The sequence below is a fragment of the Triticum aestivum genome, chromosome 3A (assembly GCF_018294505.1).
Source record: "Triticum aestivum cultivar Chinese Spring chromosome 3A, IWGSC CS RefSeq v2.1, whole genome shotgun sequence".
In the NCBI taxonomy this organism is placed as follows: Eukaryota; Viridiplantae; Streptophyta; class Magnoliopsida; order Poales; family Poaceae; genus Triticum; species Triticum aestivum.
In genome coordinates, this window is record NC_057800.1 from 232,981,750 (window position 1) to 232,990,664 (window position 8,915).

Genomic DNA, 8,915 nt, shown 5'->3' on the forward strand with positions numbered 1-8,915 from the left:
ATAAATTTGGGTTGAATACTCTACCCTAGAAAGCTGTTGCGATCCCCTATACTTGTGGGTTATCAGCCACCACATAAATCGCTGGAATTAATTAGGCTTAAACTTCTGCATGAAGTTAATTATTGCCATGCCTTGGTCTTGGTGCTTTGGCTCACGGGACTAATAAACCCGGACGGACGGAGTACCTTAGTTGGTGAGATTTTTGAATTAAGCCCTGCAAACCGGAAAGGAGGTACTAGTATGTGTGTGGTCCACTATTTATTCGTGTAGGATCGAGTAGGTCATTTCTTGAATTGAGCCCTGCAAACCGGAAAGGAGGTAGTACGTGCGTGATCTGCTATTTATCTGTGTAGGATCGAGTAGGTCGGATAGTGTACGTGTAGGATCGAGTAGGTCGGATGGTGTACGTGTACGATCGCATTAGCTGATGAACGTTAGCTGGGAGATAGGGCATTTGCGAACGTTTTTGCTAGCAGTTTCTTCAGATTCGCATGGCATTTTCTTCATAGCAGCGTGTCAGTTTCTTCAGAGGTAGGCATTTTTATTCAAAAAACTGCCACTTTGGATCTTGCATCGCAACTAAAATTGCCAGGAGCGCATTAGTAGGCTAGCTAGTGATCGATCAGTAACTTGTAAACACTGAGCGAACAGAAATAAGGAACTGTTAGTAACTTTTAAATATTGAGAACACAGAAATAAGGATCATGTTGTGCACAGCAGTAAGAGCCAATCTGTTCGAAATGTTCACACGAGACTCATAGGCCTGGCATTGTGATATGTTCACATTAGTAGCCCAAATTCAAAACCAACTAGTATGATTCCCATACATAAGATCAACATGTTAATGCATCTCAATGATTCACAGATCATATACAAATATGTAGCTCCAAAAGCAAAGATCTAGAAAAACATATGTTCTTCCTACTAACATGGATGCTTCTCTTGGCCAACATTCAGTACAGACTGAAAGCAAAATTTGTTTGTGAAGTCTACAATTCCTCTTGCAAACGTAAGTGGTTTCACCAATAGCTGGAACAATGAGAATGAACCACACATGATGGAGGAACATCCACTGCAATATGATTTGGTCTTCTCCCGATCACACGGCGAGACTATTTTCGGAATACAAACTTTAACTTAGGCAAAATGATGCCCATTGTATAATCAGACCAAAGCAATGAAGCACCTAGTGTTGGCCAATAAATAGTACAGTACTACTTCTCTACAGTCCATGAAGTGACTATCCAATCTTTCTGTGTCTATTTTCAAATGGCACTGCATGCAGTGACTATACTATTCTCTTGTGCAGTTCAACCAAAATTGTGGTCTCTTTGTTTGTTTGCCAAATAGCAACGGGCAGACATCTCTATCTGCACAAATATCAAGCAGCTAGTAAACATATACCCCACCTTGTATTTTCGGTTTAAACACATCTCTTCCGCTTAGCATCTGACATGTTTTGCACTGGACAATTTGATATAGTCATGTTTTGCCCTGGACAGTTTCATACTGAATTGATTGGCCGGTTCAGAGCAGAAATACAGCGCCTACACTTCATCAGACCAAGGATATCCAAGTTCACAGTGATGGAAGAGGTGAAATCGATACAACCGAAATTGAGCATCCAATCATTGAATCATGTCCTGCACCTCTAATGTAGGGCCACCCTGCCAATAAATTCACATGCACACCACTAGTATTACTATCTAATGACAGTACAAAAAAAGTAGCAGGATAGTAGCAAACCATGTACCTTCGTAATGAACAACTCATAGTGCCACCAATTGGATATAAAGGTTTGGAAGAAAACATGCTCCTAATGTTGAACCATTTGGACTTTTTGTGCAGTTCCACTAAAATCGAGCATCCCTGTTTGCATAGATATTGAAAGTGTGATTACTATAAAAGTGGCACTAGTTGAAGCATAGACTCACAAATATAAGCATTTCAATTTCTTAATGGGAAAAGGTAGCAAGACTGTTTCTAATCACCTATTTGAAGGAATAAATAAGGCAACAGCGGCTGATGTCAGGAAGGCATATATAGTTCTTTCTGAAAGAATGATCAATTCCTGACCTTTCCTCTTCTTTTAAGCATATTTTGTGCAGTTCAACTAAAATAAAATGCCATCACCGCCTTGACAATTCAGTGAGATTGTACAAAAGGAAATGACTTAACATTACATCATGATGTCAGGTATGTAGTCGACAGGCATTAGAGACAAACATACAAACCTCCTCCGATAACATAATGAACATTAATTTTAACAAAGGTGTGACTAGCTTTACCAGGATAATTTGAGTGAACTCTACACCCTCTGTTTCTTAATATAAGACGTTTTCATAGTTCAATTTAAAGTACCCAAACGTCTAGTATTTAGGAAAAATAGGTAGTAGTTTTCTTGAGCACATATCTAGGAAAGCTTCCCACACTTTATTTATGTCCATACGCTAATGCAACATCATTCGAATAGTACAAATATACACTAATCCAGTGGCTAGTACAACAGTAGAGTAGTTATTTTATTACAGGGTACAGTATAATGGTTTTGTTGAACAGATTTCAATAAACTCTAGCACCGGAAGATTTCTATAAGAATTAACAATACAAAATGTAAAGGTAACAATTTTCAGCATTGGTATACTAGTTGTGCATGAGCATTAAACCAAATACAAAGGTCTGAAGGTAACTAGAATTATTAACTAATGACAGTATAAAAAAATTGGAAACCATGTACCTTCAAGCTAAATATCATTTCAAACTCGAGGGGACCTAAAAATTGCTATCCCAATCTTGATAATTGGTCAAACATAAAAACTTGATCGAACGAATCAAGAGAATGGCCGGAGGAGGAGGTGCCCACTCTTGACCTTTCCTCTTGACACTGTACAAAAAAATTGACTTATCTCATGAAGTGAGGTATGTAATCTATAAGCATTAACAGTGCACAAATCTGAAGGTAGTAACAAGATTCATCGTTGGTATACTGGTTGTGCAACAACATTAGAATGCCTTAGCTGAAAAATCTTTAATACATCCACAATCAACAGCTAACCCTGAAATAATCCAGTGGCATGAAATGGCATTGCTTAAATTTATCGGTGGCATTAGACTGAGTGCGACATTAGTTAAATGTGGCATCACTTTAGCAGTAGCATTGTTTGACTTGACTGTTGGCGTTATACTAACAGCAAAAAATTGGCAATAAGAGCATGGGAGGCCCATTCAGACAGTGGGCGCACCAGTACGATGTACCTCCACGGACACATAGAGTGGTGAGGGAGGTATGGTTGCCCAGAGCAACAAATATCCAAGCAGCATATGTGGATTACGTCCCATTTTTGTTCTCTTTAGCCATCTTTTTCCCATGTGAGAACAACAAACCGATCGACCTGGTCATTCTCTATTGCGTTGTCATGCCTTTCTACCCTTCTTCAACCAAGAGACACGAGACTTGTTCCTTAGCTATTGATTTTCCCTTTTCAACCTAGATGCGGGTTCGATGCCTACTCTCTTGGACAGTACAGTCTCCCTTCCTTTCCTTATTCAACCCAGACATGGATTAGTCTGCATGAAGTAGGGTTTCCTTTAGTAGTGCAAATTAAGGTTTTTGTCTGCGTGACCAGCAGAGCACAGGATAGAAAATTGGGAAGATGGTGGAGTGGAAAAAGATCCACATGCAGCGACGTGGCAGATGGGGCAATAGAACAAGGGTATGGTTCGAAAAGAGGTAGCATACCTTAGGGTCAGCGGGAAGTGGCTTCGCTTGGGGACGGAGGCCATTCCGCGCGGGTGCTAGGTCTGAGAGGACGACCTTGTCGTCAGTTTGTGACATCGCTCGCCGACGAGGATTGCATCAATGTTGCACGTCCTTTTCTTCCCCGGTGGATCTGTGACCACTGGTGAGGAGGGAGAGAGAGGCCGTCTTTTTTAGATCTGGAGAGAGGGTGATATTGTGAGAAGCAAGTGGGCAGCCCTTAGCAAGAAAGCGTTGAAGCTCTAGCCTATATATCTTTTTTATACTACTAGAACTAGAGGTGGAGTAGTGGTAGAGTAGTTTATATTTTCTCTGCATACAGTACCAGTTAGTTGTGCTTCCAAACTGAACAGCGCGCCATTAAAAAAATAAATTCAAGAAATAATGCGGCACTTCGGGCCAACATGGCCAGATCACATTTTGCACGAGAAATGACACACCATGTTTCATTGACATGTCGTCCCGTTCCATCATGTCAATGAGATGACGGTGAGTCCTTTTGTACAATTTCCGAATGGACGTCTACATAGGCCGGGGCGCCTCTTCGTGTACCGTGGCAACCGTCCACCGCCTCTTCGCCTTCCCCTCTCAATTTGGAACTGCTATCGCACGCTCTTCCTCCCTCCTCCATTTGCCTTCACCCTTCCTTCTGCCATTGTTCGATCATCTTCTCCATGGAGGGAACAAGCCAGAAACGACCCCGTTATTCTTGCCCTGATCTGAAAGATGATGTGGTGGAGGAACTCATTGATCGGTGCAATGTCATCACCTCGGCTAGCATGGCAGGTTCATTCAAGACCATTCTCGGCTCAACTAAGAACATCATTACAAGGAACCCAAGGGTCTAGGAGCGGTTTGTTCTCCCTTATCTTCTTCGCTATAAGCCTGTTCGCATGGGCGCAGACGACGAAGGCCTCGCCTTGTGCAAGTTGATGCCGCTTGATAATGATATGTGTGATGTCAAGATGCCATCGCTTAAGGGTAAGGCCTAGGCTAGCGCAAATGGAGATTGGGTTATTTATATTGGGTACAATTGTGAGTGGGAACTTGTGAATGTGTACACTCATCAGCGGATTCCACTTCCAAAAATCTCAGAGTGCCCTGAGGTTGAGCACACAGATGATCTACGTACGTTCAAATACGATCATGGTGGCTGTCATCTATGGAAGATAGCAATTTGTCGAGTTCCCAACTGCTCTTGGAATTACGAGAACTATGAAGTTGTTGCTATCTTCGACAAGCTTGTTGCCGTCATTACTGATTCCACGGTTCGTCCATGGATATTGCTCAAAAATCAGTTTCTGTACACGGATGAGTACTGTGATGCAATTGAGTGCGAGGATCTTGTGTTTGATGCCACCACTCGTGGCACTGTTTTTGCATGGGATCCTCGTAGTTTCAGTACATTTGTCTTCCATCGTCATTATAATTGTTTCATCCACATGCATGCGGGTTAGCAAGTTTCCCTTTACTAATTAACCTTCTTGTGTTTCCAAGGTCCTGTGAACATTCCACCACCTATACTTGAAAAATTTTATAACCAAGGGGGAGATGACGACAGTGATGATCACGAGCATGAGGATGAGCAGAACTTATATACTCAGTGGCGCCTGGCAACTAATTCCGATGGATCACCTCTTCTTGTCTGTATAAAGTGCACTGAGATTGTTACTACTGAGGGGGAGCACATGTTGTCTCCCATGGTCACCCTCTCCTGACCTATTCCAACACACGTTGTAGGGTATTCGGGATGGATACTAGTGTGCTAGTGCCAACACCTTCTCCCTGGTACAATATTGATAGTCTTGGAGAAAACTCGCTCTTCCTTGGATGAAACAATCCAATGGTGGTGAAAGGCGATCCAGCTGATGTTGACACAATGTTACTACCATTTATGAGAAGCAACTGTATCCATACCTCGTACATTGTGGTGGTTCCCTACCCTGGTCCTGATATATGCCACTTCAGCCTGGATGATCAGTCCTGCGTTGCTCTCGATATTGACAATAGTTGGCCCTTCCCAGAGCACCTATGGTTCAAAGCAAGCATTTCCAACGCCGAGGATTGGTTGAGTTGAAGTTCATTCCATTGCTTGTTATTTGTTCTGTGATGAATACTTCAGTATTTACTGGAATGTTTTTTTGGAAATAATCTATAATCCAACATGTATCCTCGTTGTGTTTGTGTGTTGATGACTTGTTGTATGTAATGAATGGTACATTTGCAAATGCATGTCATAGACTCAATTTATGAATGGTTTTTGAGTCACTTCTTGGAGTGTGAGTACCGTAGTATAGCCAGCATCTGGTTAGTATATGAAGTTGCCACATCACATAGAGCCAACCTAATATTGGAGTATGCTAGCCCTCCACCGGCGCGCCGCTTCAAATGGCAGACGGAGTGAGAGGTCGCGTCACCTTGTGTCCAGATCTGAGATGCCAGGTGTACCCGATGAATGACTCCATGTTCGACCACCTTGATGCTAGGTGTGAGCCGAGGAACACTGTTGGAGAGACCCCCCTCATATTTTCCTACATTGGTCATTTGATTCATAGGATAGAATACTATAGGATTTTTTTCCTATGTAATCATGTTTTAATGGCAATCTAGCATCCACTTGATGTCTACTACACAACCTTCTTCTTGTAGACGTTGTTGGGCCTCCAAGTGCAGAGGTTTGTAGGATAGTAGCAAATTTCCCTCAAGTGGATGACCTAAGGTTTATCAATCTGTAGGAGGCGTAGGATGAATATGGTCCCTCTCAAGCAACCCTGCAACCAAATAACAAAGAGTCTCTTGTGTCCCCAACACACCCAATACAATGGTAAATTGTATAGGTGCACTAGTTCGGTGAAGAGATGGTGATACAAGTGGTATATGGATGGTTGATAAAGGTTTTTGTAATCTGAAAATATAAAAACAACAAGGTAACTAATGATAAAAGTGAGCACAAATGGTATGGCAATGCGTTGAAACAAGGCCTAGGGTTCATACTTTCACAAGTGCAAGTTCTCTCAACAATAATAACATAACTGGACCATATAAATTTCCCTCAACATGCAACAAAGAGTCACACCAAAGTCACTAATAGCGGAGAACAAACGAAGAGATTATGGTAGGGTATGAAACCACCTCAAAGTTATCCTTTCTGATCGATCTATTCAAGAGTCCGTAGTAAAATAACATGAAGCTATTCTTTCCGTTCGATCTATCATAGAGTTCGTACTAGAATAACACCTTAAGACACAAATCAACCAAAACCCTATTGTCACCTAGATACTCCAATGTCACCTCAAGTATCCATGGGTATGATTATACGATATGCATCACACAATCCCAGATTCATCTATTCAACCAACACAAAGAACTTCAAAGAGTGCCCCAAAGTTTCTACCGGAGAGACAAGACAAAAACGTATGCCAACCCCTATGCATAGGTTCATGGGCGGAACCCGCAAGTTGATCACCAAAACATACATCAAGTGAATCACGTGAATATCCCATTGTCACCACAGATAAGCACGGCAAGACATACATCAAGTGTTCTCAAATCCTTAAAGACTCAATCTGATAAGATAACTTCAAAAGGAAAAATCAATCCATTACAAGAGAGTAGAGGGGGAGAAACATCATAAGATCCAACTATAATAGCAAAGCTCACGATACATCAAGATCATACCACCTCAAGAACATGGGAGAGAGAGAGAGAGAGATCAAACACATAGCTACTGGTACATACCCTCATCCCCGAGGGTGAACTACTCCCTCCTCGTCATGGAGAGTGTTGGGATGATGAAGATGGCCACCAGAGAGGGATTCCCCCCTCCGTCGGGGTGCTGAAACGGGTCTAGATTGGTTTTCGGTGGCTACGGAGGCTTCTAGTGGCGGAACTCCCGATCTATTGTGCTCCCCGAAGTTTTTAGGGTATATGGATATATATAGGAGGAAGAAGTACGTTGGTGGATCTCCGGGCTATCCACGAGGCAGGGGGCGCGCCCCTACCCTCGTGGGCAGCCCGGGACTCTTCTGATCCATCTCCGATACTCCGTGGGCTTCTTCTGGTCCAAAAATAAGTTCTATGAAGTTTCAGGTCAATTGGACTCCGTTTGATTTTCCTTTTCTGCGATACTCTAAAATAAGGAAAAAACAGAAACTGGCACTGGGCTCTAGGTTAATAGGTTAGTCCCAAAAATCATATAAAATAGCATGTAAATGCATTTAAAACATCCAAGGTTGATAATATAATAGCATGGAACAATCAAAAATTATAGATACATTGGAGACGTATCAGCATCCCCAAGCTAAATTCCTGCTCGTCCTCGAGTAGGTAAATGATAAAAATAGAATTTTTGAAGTGGAATGTGTAACATCCCAAATTTTCAATTTGGAATGTTATGCATTAGATCATCACTGCATATCATATTTTATTTGCTTTTGGCCTCATCAAGAAATTCTATGCAACTCAAGGACCCACGGAGAGAGTTGGGGATTTCATTATTTTCATATTTGAGTTTTCTCAAATTTTGAAAATAGGATCATTTGATTTTATTTATTTTATCTTCAGTTATTTCTATTATAAAAATATGAGAGAGGGAATAAAGCGAATTTCCCAAAATAAAGAAATATTGAAGATTTAATAAAAAAATCAGATAAGATTTTATTTTGGAGTTTCTAGCTAGTTTATTTGAATTTAGGAAAAACTGCATGTTTTTCAAAATTGCATTTTTAGGGCCAAGAAAATGTTCATCTCGTTCTAAATATTTTATTTAGGCGGTGAAAATTTATTTTGGCATTTTTAGAATTTTATTTTATTTTCTAGAATTTTTCTTAGTTTCGGCGGAATTGTTTAAAAAAAGTACCGCGCGCCCGACTTGGCCGAAGGCCCAGTCGAGCTAGGCCAGGCCCGGGCCCACCACCACCTTCCCCATGGAAGACCGCACCGCCGCCGCAGCCGAGTCCGGCCGGGGCACGCCTCCTGAGGTCGACCCCGACCCGGCGCCCCCTTCCCCAAGCCGTGCCACCCTCCCTCTAATAAATACCCCGCCGCCGCCACCTCACCCCGCCACCTCGCCCCGCTCCGCCTCCCACAGCCGCCGCTCGCCGCCGCAGCCGCCACTTGCCGCCGCTTGCCGCACCCGTCGCCTGCGCCGCCCGCCGAC